General features: G+C 31.2%; 1 protein-coding gene and 1 long non-coding RNA gene across 3 annotated transcripts in view; one reads left to right on the top strand and one right to left on the bottom strand.

Annotated features, from left to right (window-relative positions):
* Positions 1–26,450, bottom strand: part of LOC114941566 (uncharacterized) — a 113,052-nt gene that overhangs the window by 945 nt on the left and 85,657 nt on the right. The window contains exon 3 of one of the 2 annotated variants that reach the window (XR_014924462.1): positions 19,155–19,826. The exons of the other annotated variant lie outside the window; for it this stretch is intronic. This is a non-coding gene — a long non-coding RNA (uncharacterized LOC114941566). Of the gene's footprint in view, positions 1–19,154; positions 19,827–26,450 lie in introns of those variants that run through there. 2 annotated transcript variants of the gene reach the window in all.
* Positions 3,726–26,450, top strand: part of LOC114933763 (somatostatin receptor type 2) — a 55,107-nt gene continuing 32,382 nt past the window's right edge. The window contains exon 1 of the mRNA XM_029306341.2: positions 3,726–4,114. The gene's annotated coding sequence lies outside the window, so the exon portion shown is untranslated. The remainder of the gene's footprint in view (positions 4,115–26,450) is intronic.

The raw sequence follows: 26,450 nt of genomic DNA, 5'->3' as shown, positions 1-26,450 counted from the left end.
TATACAGTTAATACAAACCGATGCTTTCGTTAATTACTTTTTAATGGAATACACTCGTGTGACAAATGCACGCCCGCAGATAATTCCTGTGGGAGATATAGGTGCCTTTCTCGGTTATATTGGACTAAATTCGTAAATACAATGCAATCCTCAGAGATACTGCTGATAGATAATTCAAAATTAGAATGACGAATCGTAGGATTATTGCTTTAACATTTTACGATACTTGTGTAAAATGTTCTCCAATACATCGAAAAAACTGATAATGAAAATACTGAATATATTTTCTGTAAATCTCAATATAAATCAAACTGCACTGCAAGAACTTTCTCGCTTGACTTATAATATTGTTTGATATTTTCTATTTTATAATAAACAATTTTTTTCAAATAAGACAATATAATAACATCTATATTTTTAAAATTTTTCGTTGAATAAAAGCAATTTGAAAAATAATTTAATAGTATTTAAATAAATTGAAAATATTTTTGATTAAATTAAAAATATAATATCTTATGTCATTTTAATTCTCTTTGTTAGTTAATGTTGTGTAAATAGCACAAATTTATCAGTTTGAGAGAATAATACAAATAAATTAAAAATAATATAATATACTAAAATCACTCATATAATAATAATTGTTTGATGTGTGTGTGTGCGTGTGTATATGTTATATACTTATAAGGTTATAGTTAATAGAAAGTGTATTTTTTTATAATGGAAATAGGGAATAGGTGGATTTCTTCCATCTTATATCTTTTTATCTCGTTTAGCTAAACTTCTCGTTTAGCAAAACCTCTATTTACGATAGAAATTAGTTTCCTATTTGACTGAGATTCTTTAAATAATAACTTACTCTATAAATAAATACTACAAATAAAAACTTCCTGTTTAACGATACTCTAAAGTGTAACATATATTTTGCCGTAACAAACTTCGTCTTCTCAACAACTTAGCGACTTTTAGTCAGCAAATTTAAGTTATCGAACATCAAGACTGCCAAGTTGCATTAAACATTAAACATGCGCTTCTTTGGTGGCGTTGTAAAATAATAATGATGGCTCCGAAGCACTCCCATTAAACTAACGCATTGGTAAATTGACCTTCCTAATTTCCTGTGTTTACTTAGAATCGATTTACGCCGTTGAATGATAGTACTATCTATATTGGTTTATTTGTAATCGATTAAGCCATTTAATTAATTTGATATGCGTATTTGCATAAAAGACACAAACACAAAGTAACAATTTTTTAATATATAGATGAAATAGATACTACTCCAGAAATGCACATACATAAATTCCTTTTTTTTATTTTTATATAAAAAATTATATTTTACATTATTTATGCGTAACAGAATACTTTGTTTTATTATAATGTTTTAAGAAATAAAGAAATATTTTTGTCTAAATAATTACATAATATGTGAAACTAGTGTAACTTTACGCTGATACAGTATTGCAAATGTATATAATTTTCTATATGCATTTTAATTTGCATATTTTTCGTTTGTTACGAAATTATTGTCATAGGAATAAAAAATATAATATGTAGGAATAAAATTGTAAGAACACAGTAGCAATATTATTCCATGAATTTTCAAATTCGATGCATTTCGACGAGCTATTGTTAAACCACGTGCGAGTAATCCCATTGCAAGCATTAGCTGAAAGTTTAATCAATGAAAATGTGAACAATCCGCGTATATATGTTCATAAATTTTCATCAAAATTTCAGGGGAAGTATATTGGGGCAATATTCCGTACTGATGATAAAACGTCTCAAAACTTTTCCATTGCCGGAACACCTGATTCAATTCACACACGTGACACGTGTCCTGCTCTAATTTCAAATATCACACTTTACATTTGATGTGCGTTATAATATATGCATAGCCTGGAATTTTTATTTATATCCACGATGGTTTTTTTTCGAAGAGTATCAGCAATTTTCTTGATATAAATTATAATACATATGTTTCTCTTTGTTCTTCCTTCGAGTTTTTCCTTGTAGATAAAAAAATTGATAAGTCACAAGTCAAAGGACGAATCGAATTCGGAAAAAGACATATTGGAAGTATTCGGAATAACTAAGAGCTTACTTGAAACTTTATGATTGCAATTACCATATTCATACTGTAGAGAACACGAAAGATGCGAATGAAAAAATTGACGGTGAATTAGATTTATTAGGTTCATCTAGTTGAAATTTTATGACGAAGGTTAGCATATTGTCTTTCTTTAATCGAACATTTATCGATCTTATTAGCTTTATCATAATATATATGTATATACATATATAGATTTTTTGTATTAGTACATTTTCATTATATATAACCGATAGAGCAGGATAAATTACTTTGTTATTTATATACAAATGCTAAGAAAAAAATAACTTCAATTTCTGAGTTGTGCTATTTCGCGACAATTGTTACGAAACGAAATAAAAGCGGAAGTATATCGCGGTGAAATTTTATTCTTTCTTTCTATTCTTATGGAGCGACGCAGACTGGATCTAAAGAGTAGCGAAGAGTCTCTCCTATAAAAGTCAAAATATACTTCACAGTATGGTGCCAAACCAAATAGAGCGATTAAGGTGATTGTTCCTACGACGGGATATCTGACTCTTGTATGAGACAAATTATAATATCTGCGAGAATTTATATGAATAAGAAATTATTACAATTCTCGAACAAAATGAAAAAAATAAAAAATAAATCTCGACAAAAATAATTTGTTTTGGATTATGTTATTTCATTAATTTCTTATATGAGATTGCGGTTTTGTCAAATATATGTACAGATTTTGTATGTCGTACAGATTTTAAATGACTTTGCAAAATTAAACTGCACTTAATTAAAATTATATGTCAAAGATCGTGGTACATACATAAACTATTGCAATATTTTTAGAATTTTGAAAAATAGATTTCTTTAAAATTAATAAAACATGAAAAGTAGGCCAAATATACGAGCCGAAATGATTTAGATGTAAGAATAATTAAAAATTAGTTATTCATAATATAAATGTACATTTATATTATGTTACATTTATATTATGAATAAATAATTTTTAATTAATCTTACATCTAAATCATTTCGGCCCGTATATTTGGCCTACTTTTCATGTTTTATTAATTTTAAATTTTACACGAGCGTTGATTTGTATTTTAGATTTCTTATTTTCTAATAGTACCTCTATTTATATACATACATATAACTCATTTAAATGCCATTAGCTTTACAATTTGCATATCAATGAGCGACATAATATCATTCAATAGTACTTCATTATAGCAATTTACTCTTTCTCAATAAAATTTGTGTTGCATAATTTAAGCTTAACGTAATAACGCAGCAGAACGTTTCTAAAATAGTTGAGTATGTTTACATTTTTACATCTCGGAATATATACAAATGTTCCTTGAATCGAAAAGATGTATATGCACGATCACAAAAGGGACAGTTCGAGAACTCGAAGATTTAGAATTTTGTATGAAAAGAATTCTCCGATAAGCTCTCGCTTGCCCGATCGCGATAATAATGCGAGATGGAATCCGAGTCTGTCGCGGGGGAGGCTGCAACGTGGAAGAAACCTGCGTTTAATCGGACGCGAGAGTCGGATGAGAGGCGAAGAGACACGCATGCGCATCCCCTTTTACATTTCTCTCCTACCCCCGGTGAACTACCGGTCGCTAGTAGCACGCGTCGACGTCGACGTCGTCATTGTCGTAGTAGTCGTCGTCGTCGTCGCCGGCGTCGCGACGTCAAAGTATAGTCGTACGGCCGTATTTGCCGTACATCTCGTCCGGAGCAGTGCGCGATTCACCTCGCGACGACACGTTTTTCCGACTTCTCCTGCTGGTCCTGGCGAATTCATTTTCATCACGCGCGCTATCACGTTTCTCGTATATGTTACTTCCGGCTCGCGCACGTGACACTATCGCGTCTCTCGCAATTTTCTCCTCATCGCGTCTCTTGCGGATGTTATTTCACGACGCGCTTCTCGTTGCCCTCCGAGCGTTGTTCGAAGAGAAACGTGTCCGAGCGAACGCAGAAAGCAGGAAGTTATCAAATGCCGCATGACAGGCTCATCACGCACGGGGATGTTGTGAGGTAAAGGGATAAATACGAGCGTGCGATCTGCATGTGAGAGAAAAAGAGCGTGTCTCGCGCGTGCCACATGCATGGGAAATTTAAAATTCAAATTTTTCGAGCAAAATCGCGATCTCCCGCCGCGCGCGATGGGTGGTCGCATCACTGAACTTCAAAACAAGGGATACTTTGTTTGTTAGTTTTCTAGGATTTTTTCTGCTTATATCGATGTCACTCACCATTTGATATTTTCATGTTGGAAAACTTTAGTGCACGCGCGTGACGCGCGCAAGAAAATTTAAAGAGATACATATGTATTTGTATTTTGTTTATACATTTTCTGAAACACACATGTTTTGAAAGTATATAAAGGGTTTCTTTTGAAAAAATATATTGATTAAAAAAAATGAAATATAGGTATCCCAAAAAATTTTCAGATTTATTCAAAGACATTAATCCGATGATAAAAAAAAGTAGGTATAATTGAAACTAAACATTATTCTCTCATTAAAATTATCCATTCAATTTATCTAAAATAATATTAAATAATTAAAATCTTTCCCCAAATTAATTGGCATGCTAAAGCATTGAAAATTTTAATGGTTTATGTTTTTAATGCGTGATTATATTTTTTAGCTGTAAAAATAAATTTCATTTTTACGCATTTTGAAAAAAATTTGCTGTTACGTATAATTATTAAAAACAAAAAACAAAAAATTAACAATAATATTGTACGAAATATTTGAAGAAATTATATATAAATCTTCAAAGTTTTACTAGTTTTTACGTCAAACTTCAGCTGTATTTTTTTTATGTACTTTTACATTTCGTTATATGCATATTTTATTCCTACACATTTAATATTTACATATTATAAAACATATTACAAAAAAAGATATATACTAAAAATCCGAGTGGTAAATGAATATAAAAATATAAAATATATATAATGATTACTTGAATAAACATAACATTTAACGTTACAAAATTATATAAAATTAGTGTAGATTAATTAGTACAAAATCTAATTTGCAATTTAAATCGGATAGAAACAAATTCAAATCAATGTCAACAATAGCTACGTATATATTTTACGTACTCAAACAATCGAGATAAAATGTTGTAAAGATAAAGAATATAAGTTTAAAAATAAACAGCGCAAAAATCTCGTTTTACTCTTTACTTTTTACATTTTCTTACATAAAAGTATTTTGTAAAAAATTATATAATTTTTAAATTCATATAACTTTATTTAATAAAAATATTCTTTATTCAGAGACATAAAACAAACATTGAATGTACGAAATTAGTGAATCCTTATAAAACATAAATAAAACGCGTTTTGTAATTGTATCTTTAACTATAAAAAAATACTTTTAAGTAGTATAGGAAGAGAATTTTAACTTTTTCTTTTCTTTCTAACCAATGCTTCTATCGTGAAAGCGATTGTAAGATATTGTGAGTAAAAGGTATTTGATTTTTATTTTCCTGATAACAGCTAAGATTTTCGGTGTGTTTCAACTTTCAACAATAGCGTATTCTAAATTTGGGAAATAGTTTTATAAAGATTATCATAATTTGCATTTTACGAAGAGGTAACAATGCCTTTGTTTACGTAAATTTTTATATAATGTGATAGAAATACACGAAAATTTGTATAAAAAGTAATAAAAATCTCATGGCAGATAAAGTCATAGAAAATATCTATTTCTAATAATAAGTAACATTTATAAATGATATTTGTACATCAATCTAACGTACCTATATAGTTTCTTTTGTGAAAACTTTCTGCAAGAAAAAAGTCACAACTTCTTCTTCGTTAGCTCGGTTTCTTTTATCACATAGCGCGCATTATACGAAATATGTATAATACTTCATCATTGTGTCTTTTTTCTTTTTTCGCTTCTCATTTTCTGCGTCATTTCTTATTGTGGTGTGCAACCGCGCATACAATCCCTCGCTATATAATGTTTTTTTGTTTCCACCCTTCCGTCAGATGAAAAATATCTCATTGTCTTTCCGAGATGTTTCACTATGTATTTATTGTAATTTAACTATGTGTTTGTTGTATAACTTTATGCATTATGGTATATTTATCAAAGAGAATTTGTGTCTTCAAACAAATACATATATGTATATCAACTTAAATTATAAAAAGGATAATACTCACTCATATCATATAGACCTATATAAAATAGAATATAGAGCCTGTTTTTTAAAAATTAAAAATTCAATTTTATTCCCTTTTGTTTCAAATATTGAAGAACTGTACTTGAATATCTATATACCCAGACAGCACCAAATCCAAAATCGGCGCATAAGATATCTTTAAGATGTCTTTTGGATATATATCATATCATAAGATTTCTTAAAGCTGTCTTAAAGATTTCTTAATAATATCTTATGCGCCAATTGAACTTGGTGCTGTCTGGGATATTATCTATTTATTCTACTGATTCCTAAATATCATTATCATTAACATGAATAAAATATTTAAATTAAGTTGTCTATAAAAAAAAGTTAAATAAAAAAATAATATTAATTATTATATTTTTTTAAACTTATTTTTAGAGCTACTTTACCAACGAATAATTAATTTACTTTATTGTTTTGCTTTCAAAATATGTGGAAAATACGAAATTACATAGAATTTGAATATAAATGAAGCTATGTATTGTCTTCGAAAGTACTTCGGCTTAATACAGCTTAATGCTTAATGTGAAATGAAAATCTCCCTTTTATAAAATTTCGTAGAACAGATTCGAAGAGAAATAAATAGAAAGCAGTAATATGTTCATGATAAAATAAAAGTGCACAGGTGAAATTCGGAAGTAAGATATTAAAATCCAAAGTAGCGCCATGCCCTACTTTTTTTGCGACCATTCATAATAGCTGCATTTAAAACGCGAATGCCATTAGATCATATTTTATGCAAGTACTTCTGAGTGGATGCGCCAACTATAATATTCTTGTGCGTACAAAAAAAGTGAGTTGGAATTATAAAGACAGCCATTTCACAGCTTCGCTATATGTATGAGTGAACAGGCGCAAGTTATATTACATCTTAAGCTATCGTACTTCAGAAATGCATTGCGCAAAAAGGATACAAATAAAATTGCTTGTGTTGCATAACTTTTAATTTCCGGAACATTTAAAGATATTAGCTGAACTTTACCCGATTTAAAATGATTCAAACATTATTAGGATTTAATCAAATAATTAGAAACAACGTTACGTATTCTTCAAAATATATTTAAATGTAAATAAATAAATTGAAATCTCATTTGAATTAGACGTCGTGGCTGGTTTTTAATTGACCATATCTTAACAATGCAAACAATTAAAGAAAAAAATATTGGAAAAATCTTTGTTGCAAACATAACAAAAATAAAGGCAAAATTGCGACAAATTGAAAATCATAAAAAGGTATTAAAGGATATCGCGTTGTCAGCATCCGAGAGTCGATGTTATAAAACGAGAAGCTTAATCTCTCGCAAATCCGCCAATCTTTTTCTTTTTTTTACGCGTCATGCCTTAATGCGCGACGCGCATTAAGATTGGGAGAAAGCTGAGTAGCGGCGAACTCTCGATATAGCCACATCGTCTCGTTCGAACGTGCTTAAGTAAATATGCATCAAGTTGTCTGGCGTGTCACGATCCATATGATCGATCGGTGTGCCTCGCGTCAGACCATAACGTCGTAATTATCGTCATAAATCTTGTCTGGCATTACGCATTAGGGAAGTTAAGGTGCGAACTCGCACGAATTCACGTCTCTATAATTAGTGTAGTCGTCTGGAGTTCATTTCTGTCGTCTCGACAGATTGCTGTTCTTGTTGCTAAGTGTTGGATCTCGTCTCTATAGCATGCGCGTATTCCCACGACCTCTCGACGTCTATAACTCTAAAGAATATAATCTATTGTGAATGGTCTACGTTATATATTTGATCTTTTAATTTTGCTGTCGTATCTTTATAGTGACCTTTTATCGTATAAACTGATTTTTCAACATTTATTTGTGCAGACTCATCGTCTAACTTCGTGAAATATGATGTCTCCGATCGTACATACTCGTATATATAATGTCAAGTAGATCTTCGTTTTTCCGCACTCAAGGGATGTGTAGAAAGTTCTTAATATAGGAGATATGTATACATCTATTTCGAATGCTAAATAAAGTCGCGATGCCACTCAATCGATATATAATATTCGAACTTTCGGCCGTTTTAAATTTAAACAGCTAAGAGTAAGATACGAAGCATAATTTTGTCCTGTTGCTAAGACATATAGCGGCAATATATACATATTCGATTAATATGAAAAAAACCGCTACGATCCAGGATATTCCCTTGAATTCGTTAAAAGTACAGCCTCTAACTGAATGGCTTGAACTCTGCGAAAGCCCTTTGACTCACAGTTCTAGCGACGATATTTTCATTTTATGGAAATGTGCATATATATTTTGCTGGCCAAATCGCTGCCTCGTGATATTGCGCACGCGGAATCTTCCTTCGAGCTTTAGCTCATCCACACATTTCTTTAAAATTTAAAACGTTACTCCAAATTTGTGTGGGATATCTATTTAACTCTATACTTTTATTTCCAAATAAGTTGAATACTCTTGACAAATGTGAACATAATCGGTTAGTCTCAATGATATAAATATGATAAGCGGGATGCTTTTCCTCGTAAAATTTCGTAGTTTTTATGTGATCGCTTTTATAGCATTTTTATTCTAAAGTCTCCCGCATGTGCGCGCTTTTTATATATGCGAATATTTTTATAGAATTCTTGCCCATGGGATTGTTTGCCAAGAAACGAAAATAAAACGATTTATACGCGTGACTGAAATTATTCTTACGTATTCGTCGTTGCATATCGCGTTCCCTACATTATCCGTATGCATTGTCTTCATCTGTCAGTGTCACTTATAAAACATATGATGCATGAGATACTGCGCGTATCTCGTGACCATTCACAAATTTTCTCGGTTACGTTAATTTAAATTGCAGACGACATTCCATTGAACAAGTTAAAATTTCGCGCTGATGAATGATATGTGAACAAGTGATACAAGTGAAAATTTCGCGTTGATGAATAATGTACATATATATACATATATGTGTCACAGAAAAAAACTGACGTATTCTGCGATCAGTTTTTTATATCCTCTGAGATCTGAGATATCATTTCGCCCCTTGTTCAACAGATTGATTTTCCCGCTTATCGCAATTCGTTTTTTATGTCTGGCCCCTCATATCAATACGAGAAAATGCGTCACGTAACCAACTCTACTTCCTTTATCGAGCTTCTTCGCGATTACGCATCCTTCGTCGGACGGTTCGATCTTCTCGTGCAATAATATTATATAAGAGGAAATTGCATCTTTTAATTTTCTTTTTCTTACAATTGGTAAAGCATGTATACTTTTATTTTTATAAATTGTAATAATTGATTAGTAACTTAATTTTTATAATTAATTAATCGTGTCAACGATTATATAAAAGTAATATGAATGACCGGATTATTTTTTTGAGCAAAGATGTATTAAATAAATATAAATAAAAAACAAACTTAAATTAAACAATATAAATTTAACAATTATAATAATGAAATTATATATTATAATATAAATTAATATTTCTACTTGCATTTTTATCATTAAAAAGAATTAATATCAATATTGGATTAATTTGCATTATATTTGAAAAAAATTAATATCAAGAATATATTTCTATCATATATTATTTTCCATTTTCGACTACACGTGTTTGTGAATGATTGAAAATAAGCTTTCTCATTTATGTACAAAGTGATTCATTAGTCTTTTAGCCTTGATGAATCCCCAACAAGCTTAAAAGAGGGAACGAAATCCTTAGCACAAAGCAGTCATAAGCATTTTGCTTCAACAGCAAAACATAACAATATATGAGGTCTTAGAAAGAGATAACGAAATAATTATGGAAAGAACGATATATTACGCTATGTACGGTGTGCGATTGTATTTTGGATTGAATGCGGAATTTAAGACCGAAATTAAAAAATAATCACAGGTGCGCATGTAATTCTTCGCGAGGTCGCCTATAGGGACTGTAAATATAATTAATCTACGCATATTGTCTTAATGCCTCACAATCGCGTGCAATGTGCATGTGTAGCTATATATTCGAGCGAGAGATAAATGCATGCAATATGCATAAGCGCTCATACGCGCATATATATTTTTTTAAATATTTATATCTAACGTGAAATATATTGTGTGTGTATATATATATATATATATGTATATGTATATATACATACAGGTATATATATATATATTTATCTGCGTTTTCATTTTATATTATCATCGCGGATGTGTGTTAATTCTTGCTGAAACATCCGAGATAATTCCTTTTTCTATACCGGTATTTATTTATAATATGTGTGTGTTATATTACACGTACATTTATCATACTTATCACACGAAAACGGTGAATACCCCATCATCAGCTTTATTCAATGGTTTTATCGATTGGCGTCGGGTCGAACGGTCATAAGCACGATTAATTATATCCGATCTAATCTTTCCGTGTGGTGGTAAAGTCGGCTGTCGGAATTCGCTAGCAATTTAGCTGGATGAACGTTATTTATCAAACATCGAGGAAATTTGCGATTGAGAAACTTCCAACAATCTCAATTCTGACGTTTGAATTTCGGAACTCATTATGATTTCCGATTCTGATATGTTTATCTTTCAGTTGAGTTTTTGCTTGCATTCTATACTGATGTGTTCTGAAGTTTTGCATCGTTATCGTTTATTTCGTTTGAAATTGACCTGAATCGTACTCTGTGTCTATATTGATTCGGGAAAGACAAATTTAAAAAAAAAGGAAGGCAAACGGGTTTGCGAGTTTCGTGCAAATTGACAAAAAACTGTATGTTTGGCGCAAATTTCGCGTTACGTAAATATTAGATTTGAATGAGAGATATTGATTTACTTGAGTTATCGATTCATTGTCATCTCCGTGCATACGGATCGGATTATGTTCTGGTGAAACTAGTCGTGTTCTCTCTAACGATCGTGGATCGTTAGATGGTGCGGACAAACTCGGCTCAATTATAATCATTCTCCTCGAACATACGATCATTTCCTATGACGCAGAAGCCTCGTAGATAGAGTTTGACGAGAGAGAGAGAGAGAGAGAAAGAGAGACAGCCAAGCATCCTTCCTAAAGTTAGGAACAGCTCGTATATATTTGTTGCTGTATCCTACAACTGTAGCTTAAATTAGGATTCCGGTTATGTTTGATCTCTGTCTCTTTCTATGATGCCTGAGAGTCAATTAAATACAGTTGAGGAGACAGACAGAAATAAAATAAATGGATGGATATTTTGGCAAAATTTTATTGTAAATTGCATGACGCACAAGAATTATTGCGAATAAACATGGTATGCAAATATATCAAAAATCCCACAATATTCGGTTACAATATACATATATAGGTACATAAATGTATACATATATACACCTATACAAATATAAAATTAATAGATTAATTAAATGCATATTTGTAATATTTGTAATGATAATGTGATGCTTTTTAAGTATATACATATGCTGAAAAGCATTTTTTAAATATATATTTAGATTCGCAATAAAAGTTTAACTAAATAAATTCGTAAAAATAAAGATAATTGCAAAATATAAGATACGTTGCATAAATTAAAATAACAGACAAATCGTATTACGAAAAATTAGGTTAAAAGTGATAAAGTGTAAAAACTTAATGGACATTTCTTGCGATACTTAGCAATAAAACTTGTGTCATGCAAATTTCGAATATCGAGGGGATTAAAAATATTGAGTGATGGAAAGATAATAAGTAAAAAGCAAGAAGTTTTGCAGAAGTTTTTTTTTTCCTCCTTTCAAAAGTTTTTTTTGAAGACAGATGACTTTGTAACTCGAGATAAGAAAGTCCTGTACAACTGTTTTTTATAGAAAGATTGTTCATTTTAATATACTTAGCAACAAATATAATTTTTCTTTTTTTATCGAAAAAGTAACGCTTAAAAAGTACCGCTCAAAAGTATATATATATATATATATATTTTTTTTTTTCTTGCTGATAAAAACAACAGTTTTAAAATCATATCCTCTTTCCCCCGTCTCCGTATATACGGTCGAGCATAAAATATCGTTCTGTACAAAAGCGTTCATTGAAATCGCGCGAAACGAGGATGGAAAGGATCCGACCATCGGACGATAAGGGAACCGGAGAAAATATGGAGTTGGCACAGCAATCAGGTACCAGGGAGAAAATACGATCGAGCGATGAAAGGATGGATCCGCCCTTGTGTGGAGCGGTTTAAGTCTTTGAGTTGCTGCTGCCGCACCCTCGTCGGTCTGACATGCGCCATGACCCGCGCATAGGTATCTGTAGGTACGTGCGTTCCGACACTTCTCCACAGTACGACCGACTTTTCGTCACATACCATGCACACGCGTGAATACGCACATTGTGCCAGCGATCCATCCTCTCCCTCTCTCTTTCTCTCTCTTTACTTTTTAAAGGCCAGCGGTATTTCGCTCCCACACACCCGCATATATAGGGTCATATTCATCGCGCGAATGACGTTTTCGTCGAATAACAGTTGTCTCCCCGAAAGAATTGATTCCATCGACATCGGCACGTGTACAGTTTCCGGATGCAGAGATGCAAGATACAGAACACATGTATCGCTGCACGACTGGTTCGTTCGCACAAACTCGTCCGGACTTGCAAATAGAATGGCAATGGAAATCTCGATGCGCGATATCACTGCCAGTGCAGTTTCTGTACCACTTGTTACGCTCTTTCGAGCGCACGCGAATAAAATAGGTCGAGTTTTAATTTATACGGTCATTTTTATATCTAAAATTAAAATCATTGTCATAGAAAAATGTTTTGACCAGCTAATATATACATATACATATATGTAATATCTATATTACGTGTATGTATATTACAATATTATAATTTTGACAAGGAATTACTGTCTAATTTTCGATATATTGTACTTTTATATTTATATAAAGAAGCATAATTTTTCAATAATATATTACTTGTTTGCAAAAGTCAAATTTATGTAATCGATTGTAGAATTCTATTTCATCTTTTTAATAACAGCCATGCATAAAGATTTTTTGTATTATAATATTTCTAAATATTACTTCGAATATTTGAAAAAATTGTGTTTTATCTTATTACAAATTTATAATAATTACTTAAATTAATATTAATTTAGAATAATAATTTATAATAATTTTGAAATATATATCATAGAATTTGCTCTTTCTCTATTAGTATTAAAACATTTTATAATTGAAGCATTGAGAAAAGAAACCATAGAAAATTTGTTAAAAAATTCAATTAATGTTTTAAGAATTATAGCGAATTCGTTTGAATGCACTAGTGCGCACCGGTGCACATTAAAGGTTATCGTACAAAAAATTTCTAATAAGAGTAAGTAATGAAAACAACAAAATTTATATATAATAGTAATTTAGTTATTATCATTATTCGTTATTTACATTTTTAATTATATATATACCATTGTAAATTTGTGCGCAATAATCTTTAATGTGCACCAGTGCGCATTACTGCATCCAACCGAAAATTCACTATTAGTATAAAATGAACCTTAAACTTTTCTTTCTTACAAAAACAAAAGATAATGTTTATTAATTTGTTTTATTTTGTCAATTATATTATATCAAAATTCAATTATATAATATTAAAACTTTTTACCAAATATAAACCAATCATAAATCTTTTGATGCAATATATAGTATGTATAGACGAGATTCATAATCTCAATATCTATTTCAATTATGCTAAGTGCGATAGTAATCATGCGTTTAAATTGTGAGCTTTTAGAAAACTTACAAAAGCTTCATTTTCATATGATGTCGATGATATGCTTGAGAGACGATACCGTCTGTGAATATATTGGACCGTCGTACTTTCTCAGAACAAATCGATGGCACCTCTCTTTGATCGTGATACCCTTTGTCGAATCGTGATTATTACTCATATCACCGAATCGCAATTTGAATGCAATAAAACTTTTATATTCATGCATTTCGTTGCTTCTATCAACGAGGTCATAACGAGGTTGAATACTGCGACGTAAATTCAAATAGTTATTGCAAAATTGGAAATATATATTTGATATAATATCAACTCTCTTTGTCTGTTATATACAATAAATATGTAGTTATCTGACGCATGTCCTAAAAAAGTAGGAGCATTCATTTATTTATTACATAATATTATATAATATAATTTAAAATATTTTTCATACATAAGTTTGGAAAAAAATAATACATGAACTTAGGTTTTTAAAATATTTGAATAATTCGAAAACAGAAAAATGACAGAATTTTGTTATTATTGTACGATTTCAACGCACTGTTACATAGTAATTGCATCTCGTGAAATTACTCAACTTTGCATAGTTTATTATGCGCTGAATGCTAACATAATAAATTAAAAAAAGTAAAGATTAAGTAATTACAGTTTCTATATAAAGAAATTAGAAAGTTATAATTAGTATACGATGTAATCTCTCTACTTTAGTTTGCATAACTACGCTGTCAACATTGTCAATTTATCGAATGTCACGAGAAAACTACTGGGCAATATATTTTCTCCGGATGCATTTTCCTCAGTTTCCATAACATATCGTAGATGAAAGCTTTGAAGCTTTGAAGCTTCAAGTCTTTTCTCTCCATGACACGGAAATGCAGGATACGAGATTTGCTTGTATAACATGTTTACATGTTGTGGTGTTAAAATTACCATATCTCGGTGTGGACCAAAGAGGATTGACAATACACGAGTGACATACTTTATTCGACGCGTGTTTGTGGTTTAATAGTAGTAGATTTTTTAAACACAGAGAGAAGAGAAAAACATTGAAAAATTTATCCTGCAATTAAAATTTCAACGTGATAAAAAATTCAAAGCCAACAATATAGTATTTAATGAAGTTTTTAGTAATGAATAAGTAACTTTTTCTTTTTCTTCTTGAAAACTTTAAATATCTTCTGCTATAGATTTCTCGATTTTGATCATTTATTTATCAAGAATTTTCAAAGTTTCTTTAAAATGTTCTTATTCTATCTTGATTTGTATAGGTGTTCTATAAATGTTGTATTATTTTGCAGATAGTTTTTTGCTGACGTCAATATCGTGTCATCCCCAACGTTCAGCCACGCGTTAGTCGATTAAACAATAAAAAAAAGAATGATAAAAAAACGCGTTTACAAACTATTTTGTAACATTATCGATCGACACGGTAATTTTATGTACTTTTTCACAAACTCATCAAGTACATGCCCTCCGTACGTTGCAGCGTTCGTTATGACGCGTAAACGAGATGAGCTTTATCGAATAGTCGTTCCACGCTATTTCGGAAATATTTACCAGAATGTATAGGACCGTTACGTTGGAAAAAGCCGCTGTCGCGATGAACGAAAGCGAGAGGGGTGAGCTGAAAGAGGAAGTGGCATTCGAGAATTGACGTTTACCAAACATTGTTGTCAGATGGGAAATCCGATCGATGAATAGTTGAAGTAATGTGGATAAGTTTCGCGATATATAACGTCTTCACTTCCCGCAAGGAGAGTCTTTTCCTTTTCCATTCGAGGGTTACAATATAGATTTTCATTATTTATTCCTGTATCTGCCACTCGTGTTCACGGAGATAGATATGTACTACAAGCAATGCACGACGCCTTGTATATTGTGAGAGATATATTAAAGGAGCGGAGGTGAAAGATACAAGCCGTGAGATACATTCGAACGGTAAGATATTGCTTCGATATTTTTCAATTGTTGGATTATGAGGAGCCACGTGGCATTCCACACTTAATCTCCACTCTTCGAGAAGTACTCTTCGACTGAAACGATTGCGTACCCGATTGCTTTTTTATTCTTTCATGACGTTAAGAAAGTTTCCAGAACACAATTCAGTCACGTCATCGTGCACAGTCGGAGTTTAAAATAAAAGGGTGTTATTTCCAAGTTGTACGTGTTTGTGTTGTATATTCCAACAGTTCTCCACTATTAAATAGATCTTTTGTGACACAGCTGAAAAATACAATTTCCAGTATATAGGATTTCTTTCGCAAGTACGACGACGGATACTCATAATGAGAGCACTCGTTTCGCTTAAGATACAATTGACGGTAATTATTCGTCGTTTAATATAGCATCTCAGAGACCTTTTGCGCGCTTTTGTCTTGTTTTAGTTACGATTTCTTGACGCGAGAGACTGAGCCAGAAGAGATTGCGATTAATTGCATATTTACACTTTATTACATAACAAAAAAAAATTTATATTCTAAGAATTTTTGCTATTTATCCATTGATGCAATTAAACGATTGTTAACTTGTATCTTATAATCTATTTTATCACAATTAAGATTGCGATGCTTTTGCACAGATTCTAAATTAAAACCGTTGTACATCGAGATACAAGTAAATCATATTATATTAAAATTCTATAACATATTACATTATTTCTTTTCTATATTTTTAAAACTATTAAAGCGTACCATTTAAAAAATGCTGTACATTTTTTTGTTTGTGTATTATACATACATGTATATAAATTACCAATTTATGAGAAGATGCCTTATTTTATGAATTACGAAGAAGATTATATGTATATGTGATGCGTTAATTTGTTTATCTCGCATATTTTCCTCTTTTCTTTTGAGAGCTTTTAAAGAGGACGGTAAAACGTGGCATATATAAAAGTAGTATATGAAAGATATTTGTGAACAACCTATGGGTTAACATAACAGTAAAAATTCGCGTTATTATATTATTCTCTAGGTAAAAAGAGAAAAAATAGTTAAAAAAAAGGAGGAAGCGCGTAAAATGCATTAGAAAAACCATACAATAAATTATAAGGTCATAATTATACATTTTTTGCATAGTAATTTAAAGCGCATATTTTATCAAGAATTTAGAGTTATATTACGATCTTAAATGGAAACGTAAAATAATTTAGCTACAACAGCGCGCGTGGGATATTATCCGATTTGAATCATTAAATTCATACAGTTGTAATTAATTTGCCATATATATACATATACATTATACATAATTCATTATATTATATTAAATTATATAATTTATTATAATATCTATATTGATTTCTATATAATGTATCAATTAAGAAGGAAAAAAATTTATTATATACTTTAAGATATTCTACGCAAACTTTACATGTAACCGGATATTATCATACCGTAATTGCACAAGTAAACTTAGGAAATTTGAACGGCGGAAGTCGTGGAGGAGTACGAGTCAAATATCGCCGATTCGTTTCACTATGCGGAATGCAAAGAAAGGAAATGGCGGTCTAAAAAATGAGGATAAAAGCTAGGATGGAACCATAGACGCGTAGCCAGCCAGGGGCGATTCAACCTGGTCGAAAAAAAAAAATGCGCCAGTTTCCGTTTGCCCTCGTTGCACACGGCTGTACTCACGACTACGCATCTCTGGATAATTCCCACGGCTGCTATGGTCGAAAAACTATCTGACAAAAAGGCATCCTCTTGACGGCTTTTACTTGTTATTCTACCTCGCATTGCGACAATATCTTTTTTTACAAAGGGCAATTACGTTTAACCTTTTCGTAAAAAAAAATAAAAAACAATATATATATACATATATATGTATACATGTATACATATACATATATATATATATATATATATATATATATATATGTATGTACATATATATGTATACATGTATAACGCACACATACAGTATTATTTTGTCTCTAAAAATTGTTAGATTTTTTTAACAAGATGTGTATAGATTGCAGAAAAATATACTTTGCATGTATTTGTTGAAATAATTTTAAATAATTAAAAATCTCGTAAATAAAAAAAATCATACATATGTAAAATATGAGTTTCTCATATATCATGTATTTTTCTGATTTGAATTTTTTTTTTTTTTGTTTTGTTTAATCTCGAACCATACAGTTAAAATCTCCAGAACAGTCGGACATTTTATCGATATATCTTGTATGTAAAGAGATGAGTGAAACAGATGGTCCGAAAATTATTCACGTGCCATGTATAATCGAGATCGGTATACCAACTTTTCGCTGTTTACACACTTCCACTGATGATACAACTTTGGTAGCACGTTGCTACGTCATCTCTCTTTCCTGAGAAAGTTTCGTCCACCCTATATATCTGTCGGAGCAATATAAGCCAGTTATCGTGTAGATTGCTCACATAGGTATGATGAGATGTGTTGTGTGTGCGTACGCAATATACCACAGGCTCTTCTTTTTCTTCCTCCCCTTAGAAGTTGACACAAAATCAATCGCAAAAAGGCGACTGTCGCCATGAACAATCGATTGAATTTTGATCTCTAATTCGAATAATTGACGATCCTTTGTAAAACCCATAAATTTATATACTTACAATAGTTATTACAATAGGTACTAAAGATTTCATATATTAGTTTAGAGAATTAGAATTAGTTTACGACAAAGTGGACATTTCTTATATGTTTAAGGAATTCATGGGGGGGGGGGGGGCATTAATCTCTACATATCTTTTATTCCTTATAGAAGCTTTATCAATAGGAATACGTAACGTGATAATAATAAAGAAAGTAAATATTTATAATATTATGTTTCATTTTAGAATTTTGTGCAAAGTTTTTTTGTGTCATCAAAGATGAAATACAAGACAGGTGTGAGAAACAAAATCGAAGTGTCGTTTGCAGACGAGACACTTGTAAAACAAACTGTCAAAATAAATTGCACTTTAATACTATGTAGAAAACTGAAACAACAGTTCTTTATAAAATGATAAAAAGTTTTTACATTTACGTACAACGTACATAAACTATAAGGGGAAATAAAAAGATAAAACAAACAGCGTAATATAAGTGTCATAAAGAGAGAGATAAAGTGTAATCATACATCATAGAACAATGCTGTAAAAATAAAATTATATTTTTAATTTTAATAATATCTAAATATTAAAGATCTCATAAGCAATTCTACAGCCTTTTATGTCAACATATTTTCACTCACTTTTATTTCGCTTTCTGCCCATTCTTACAGCAATAAATTGTTAATTGGGTAATGTCATTACACGGTCTTCGTAATTTTGTAAAAGGACGAGCAACAAAATGAAGTTAATATTTCACGCTTTGCTCATTGTGCCAGGACCCGCGCCGTACGATTTCATTTACCAGGTCGCGTTCTTCGGTAACAGTCCTTCCCATCGGAATGGAGCATTGACTTCTTGTCATTTCTAAACGGGAAGATCGATACCCGCGGTGAGCTTCGAGGAAGCCGATACGCCTATGCTTTCCTCTTTAAGCTGGTCGAAACATATCGCGGCAGGAAACGTACACATTTTATCGAGTTTCTTTAGAATTTCTACAGACAAGCTGTGTTGCTAAGAAATTTTATAAGTAATTATTTTGTAAACAACCGCGTCGAGGGGACATTAACTGTTGTTGCTGGTTCGCCTAAAATTTAAAATAAATGAATTTGCGTAAATCCAATTTGCTCGCCTGATTAAATGTAACTAGAGAGTTCGTGACGTCCATGAAAGTTGCTAATCATCCGCCACGGCACGTACAACAATAGCAGGATTCGTTAACACGAATGTTGTAAGCCTCATGTTTATGATAGATATTTATAGCGATGCTTTCGTCTGAAAATTGCAGAAGTTAATAAATTAATTCATACGTATGCTGCTGTATAATTCAATACTATATAATATTAACGTATGAAAAGCAAGAAATTACGTGAAAGACAAAACTATTTCGAACACATAATACAAACGAATTATAACAGCAAATAAGTACTAAATTATATAAATTTAAGAAATATTTTTGAAATCTCTGAAAAGAAAGAATATTTAAAAAATATTTTACAATTATAACTTGTACATATTTATCATCAACACGGCTTGTTACATATTCTCTGAATTAACATATAACAATATAATTGCGTCACAGTCGTATCTTACATATTTAATTTTTTTTATTTGAGGTAATTTTGTTTCTAATATAAAAAGTTTCACAAAATTTAGCGTTAATACTGACGAGATAATATGATAGAAGCTATCTCTGTGTAGCAGGGGGCTTTAAGCTTCTAATACCTAATTTTCCAAGTGGTTGAACGTTATGCGCACGTGAACCTTTTGATGCTATTATAATCTAAGACTGATTATAAAGTTTCACAACATAATAACAAAGATTATCTCAGCAATGATATAAGCGTTTCAACAATAGCAGTCTATAGCATGCGATCTTATGCGGTAGCTTTTAGCAGAATTATCTTCAAGCGTCACATATAATCAACCAGATTATCCATTTTATATTCATGATTAGAGAGAGTATTTTTACATGTTTTGTTTTTCCTTTCTTCAAATATAAAATCTTTTTCTTTCAATACTAGTACTTTTATATAGATAAGACATCTATTTGATATGCAAGATAACTATAAAAAATGTTATAACTGTCGACGCCAACCAACTGATGATCGATTGAGGAAGTTTGATGTATCGAGACAATTTGTCACAGATATTTTTCACGATGTCGTAAGAAAAGGTTTCAGTAGAAATGGCGCTCGTAAATCCTCTTTCGAGTGTTAAATTACGATTCTTTAACGCATTTGTCCATCACAAATAAAGTCCGCGTCTCAATTTCTAAGACCTTATTCTGCTTTGACTTTAGTTCATTCTTTGGCGGAATATTGAAACTCGTTTGTGAAAGGCGTCTTATCCATTGCAAACCATTATTGCGTACTGTGAAAAGATTAAGTGAGATCTAATTTGCAAGCTTTTAATAACGTCTCACAATAATATAGTCTCACGGTACTGGTAATGCTATACAACTATCGCGAAAATAACGTCATTATTATAATTTTGCGATAAATTAAAAAAAAAATCATTATAATGAAAATAACAAGAATATTTTAAATTATCCTTCAATTTATATATTTCTTTGCACGTTTAAAATATATTAAGAGAACATTCTATTACCGTCTTAAAAATTTCTAAAAGATATTGCAAAATTTTCTTAAACTACATTTTACTGTTACATTATGTAATAACTTTTATTATAGTATGATGATTACTTGACAATATAATAACGCGCTATATTTGATGCCTTATATATATATATATATATATCGCAAGAAAAGCTTTTCTCCTGTTTTAGTAATCTTATCCTTATTTCACTTTTAGTTCAACCATAAATTCACTTCGCCGTCCTCCTCAGGATATGGCAATTTTTCACAATGAAAAGAACAAGAGTGCCACTTTATTTTTTTTGTTCCTTTTTGATGTTTTTTCATCTTGATTTAAAACAAAAAGATAGCAAGCGAAAAATGTTTTGTCTACAACAGTATCTACTATTGTCTACAATAGTGATTGACCTGTGTATATAAAAAATTTAATTAAACCCTATAAAAACTATACAGTTATTATGTCAATTACTACTTTAATTACTAATAATTTAAAAAGTTTAGAGAAATTCTAAATAGATCATTACACAGAAATGTAGATTACTGTTATACATAAGATGTGGAGAAAATAATTAATTATAAAATTTATATTTATTTATATTTACTCGTATTAATTTATCGAATTATCATTTTTTAATACAAAATAGAAAATCTATTGAAATACATAATATAAGAATAAAAAAGTATATAAGTTATTCTGTTTTTTATTTACAATTCTTTAATAACACAAAAGTATATATTAAAATTAGACATATTGTATAAACGTAAGACAATCTTGCAATACAAACTAAATCTTCGATTATTGAAACCATAATACTGTACTACGTAGATTTTGTAACAACGAGTTTGCGAGCCATCATCGCGTTTTAATTTCGTTAAACTCTAGGACTGTTAAATAGCAATAGTGCAATGGCAATAATGGCGTTCTCGATGTTAAGTGTTTTCGTGGCAGTCGTACTAACCAAACACCCGTAGTCGTTAGTCGCAGTGATGCTAGAGGTTAAAGGTGGCAACAATAACCATAAGCTCCGATCGTAAATTTAGCTTCGGAAATTAAACCGTGCTCGCTTAATTCGTAACCCTTCGCGCTCTTTCCGCCTATGTATTTCCCTCTTCTTTTTTCGTCGTACTCGACGTAGCTCGAAGCACTACGTGACGAAGAACAATTCGCGAGAAGGAATCTCGTAGATGTACGACGTAATGTGCCTTCGAACTCGAGACGTATTTCAGCTTCATCCATTTTTACTTCTCCACTTTCAACGATTCTCTCGCTATCTTTTTTCTACGTTTCTTCTTTTCTTTTTCCAACATGACTGAAATTGCGATTCCTTATTCTGTGAGTTAAATGATCCGAAAACGATTTTCAATAATGACTGTTTAATGCGTTCAGTTATATCGGACAAATTATGGAGTATTCACAATCACATATCCATTACAAGGAGCAAATTTTTATTAAAAAAATATAGTTTTCTACAAATAACAATTAATTTTAGATGTTTTAAATCTTAATAGAATGTATAGTTATACCTATAAGATTTTTTTAAAACTGTGGAAAATATTATATGAATTTTCTCAATGTTTAAAATTATTAGATTCTTTTTTTCTTTTATTATGAAAATCTTTCTTCTTAATATTTATATCTGTTCAATATCGAAGAAAAGAAATGCAAAATTTTTCAAGTAGATATAATGTTTCGCGCATACCATACAATTATATAATTAAGAATTTTGATTAAAATAACATACTTGAATTTGCGAGAATTGGTTACCTCTGTAGTCTTTCAGAAAATACATGAAATTTGTATCTAGAATTTCTGTCTCACTGTTATCTTTCCGTATATTTTTATAGGGACTCGTTCTTGAAATAATAAATTGTATGGCATTGCTCTCATGCTTCTTTTCTTTTTTTTGTCTTTCCTCATATTCCATTTCATTTGCTGTTTACTTGTGTTACGATCTATCTGACACACGAAATAAGTTGCGTAAATAAGTTATCACCAATTGATTCCGGCTGAGTGCTTTTATCTGATTAGGGGTGTGCGAGTACCCGAAATTTTCGGCTCTTTGAGCTGAACCGAATTTGATTTGAGTTCGAATTCTCGATGATTCAATTGTCTTCAATTACATGAAGATATTCGAGTTATTGGAATTCGACAAGAATGATCAAACTCGATTTGACTTGGGCTTTACTAATGTTTTCGCGCGTTTCTATCTGATTATATTAAATAAATAATCCACATAATAGTTAATTGAAATTCGAGAAATTTTGTGTACTGTGTGAAACAATTTCGGTAAGATAATTTTTTAATACATATACACAAAAATTTGCATGTTTTCTGAAAGTCTGTTTTATTTTAATGACACTATAATTTATTTATTAATTAATTTATTTAAATTAAGAAAAATTTCATGTATGCAACTCGAGAGGTCACGTTATTTAAGAGAAAAAAAGAAATATCTAATACAATTTTATCATACTTTATCATGGTGATGATATATAAACGGTGTGAAATGAATGCAGCCGTGATTGTATATTCTTGGAGCCTGCATAAATAGGATATATTCAGCAATATGATATTAAAATATATTTATTCTGCTTCGTGCAATTTTTCTTGATTACGTATATTTTTTTTCAAACAGCGCTCTCTCGCGGCATTTATTAATTCGCTCAACACGCCCAAAATGCAATATAGATGCAAATACGAAATGTAGCTGTGATCGGAATTATTGAAGCATCCATGTATAGAAAAATTCGGATTATTCGCAATTTCCAATTTCCACGGGTAATGTCATTCTGTTTTAAGCTCTAATTGCGACAGCATATTGCTCATTTTATATGATGCCGCAAAACTGCAAATTTCCGATATTTTTCCCGATATTGTATTTCCGTAATGATTCGGCATTACAAAGCAATTGAAGTAGCAAGAAACAAAGACACGGAGAAAGTTTGTTGTATAATTTGCCGCGGCAAAAAGTAGCCTGATTTACTCGCCTTAGAACTTCGCTACTTCGCGAAAGCGCTTGTTTTGAGTTAAACCAATTTCAACAATAGTGGTACGGAAGCTCCATAACTCTTGGAAAGAATGGAAGCTTTTCTACGGAAAGACCGGAAACAAAATGCGTTAGAAACGAAAAAGTGAAAAATATCTCAAGAACGGTCCGGACAAATTCACCGGAGAATAGGATATCGGAAATAGTCGCGCAATAATCCCTTTTCGCTAGTGTCGGTGCGCGACCGAAATCTCGTTTCCATTCGGAAATGAGTCGTGCATCTGGCAAATTGCTGATATTTGTGATAGACGTCGTGTTGCGGCTATCAAAGTGTCACCAGATCTTTCTCGCACGCTTCCCTCTACGACACTTTGATTGCCATCTATTCCCACATCACCTGAGCAATATTCTTATATATATATATATATATATATATATAATATATTTGCATAGCATGTCGCGGGCTAAATCAACGTCTCTTTCAAATGGATTTCAAAGATCGTTAACTTGGAGTGTTTATGTAAGACATTTCATAGCCTACATTCGCTTTTACGTTCGCAAGAAAATTGCCCTTTCGAAAGAGAGGTCGGATTTTATTGATTACCGTAGATTTCGCGGAATTTAATTATTTGACATTTGTTGTAAGCGATATTTCGAGTAGAATAAAATAAATGTATTTGCCGAAATTACGAAATTACGTGGCATATTTGAGTGGCATTAATAATTTTCTCATTCATCAATCCTTTATTAGTGAATGAAATATGTTTATTAGAGAATAAAATATGTATCCTGTGCACTTTTATATTTTTATTTTTATTATTAATTTACTGCTATATTAATCACTTTAAAATTAAAAGAATTTTTATTGTTATTATCCTTAAAATTGAGCATATAAATAATATCGTTTTTAAAACTAAAAATATGTTAACATTGATAATGTATTAATATTGAGAAGAGAAAGAGAGATTAAAACAATACTGACGAGTAGTACAAATTTATTTATATGATAGATAATTTAATTTGAGCATCTATAATGCGCGACCTGTTTGTGTTAACAATTTAATATACATTAAACTGTGCATAACTTTTTAAATAGAAATTTCAATGTAATTTTTTCTTTCTTTTTTTATACAAGGAATATTGAAGAAAAAATTGGCATGCAGTAAATTCAGGACTATAAATTCCAGACTTCGTTCCCGGAGTTTTTCCAGATTTTGCGCGCTGCAGCTGCGTAGTTTCTCACTTAAAAGTATAGCATCAAACTTTCTTATCTCGCTCGCATGTACCGTTCGCTAATCGAAATGATTTGCCTCAGCGCTGCCATTATCGATTACCTTACGATACAACCCAGTTTTAGTCTTTCGCATTAGAGTTGTGCGAAACATTATGACAGGAAATGTGCGCTGCTGCAGAACGTACTTTTATTGCCGTTGTGTGCGGCGCGAAAGCACTTCCAGATAAGAGAGTTTCAACGAGGTCGTTGTCGTCGATATAAAGCGGGATATAGATATATATAAGAAAGCAGAGTAGTGTCCTCCGGTAATAACGTCCTTAAAACAACTCGATAGTCCATTCTACAGCTGTGCGTAAAATATAGTTAATGATTCGCATAAATTGCACTCGCAGTATTCTCATTCATAGAGATGTGTTCTCTCTTCCTCTCTCTCTGCTAAAATCTGTTGCTAAAATCTCTGCTGAAATCCTTAAGCCTTTCCTATTATAATAGAGATACATCTGAGAAAAATGTGAAAGATATCAATAATTATTTTATCGATAAAAGTAAAGAATTGGATGCAACAGTGCGATTTAGTTTGTTTTTTCTTCTTCAAGAGATCTCGAGTAAACGTAGATTTAATCTTCTTAACAGAAATAACTTGACTTACTGTTTTATCGAATCCTTCGACGATTTATATGTCAAACACACGCACAAATACCAGAAGTAACTAGTTTACGTTTTAAATGAACTAGGTAATTGTTTTATTGTGAGAGTATATACGCATCGCCTACGAACATTGCATCGGGAAGCACTGCTAAGTGCTTCTCTTAAAGCCATAAGCATATCCGATTAAAGCACGGAAAAGAAAAACTGCTAGTACGCTTAGAAGATGCTGTAAGAGGTCGCACTGCGACTCTTGCTTATCTCTTGCGGAAGTATACTCTGTTGAGCTATAAAATTGTATATGACGGTGTGCAAGTATACCACGGATACACTGAAAAGTTTTTCAGATCTTTTTTCACGAAGCGTATAATTTTTTCAATCGGAAATTTTGATTCGTGTCGTGCTTCGCAATATTTAATATTCATTTTTTTCATAG

The sequence above is a fragment of the Nylanderia fulva genome, unplaced genomic scaffold, assembly GCF_048542155.1.
Source record: "Nylanderia fulva isolate GAGA-0341 unplaced genomic scaffold, ASM4854215v1 Scaffold18, whole genome shotgun sequence".
Lineage (NCBI taxonomy): Eukaryota > Metazoa > Arthropoda > Insecta > Hymenoptera > Formicidae > Nylanderia > Nylanderia fulva.
Note: the sequence above shows the minus strand (reverse complement) of the source record. Positions and strands in the feature narration are given on the sequence as shown.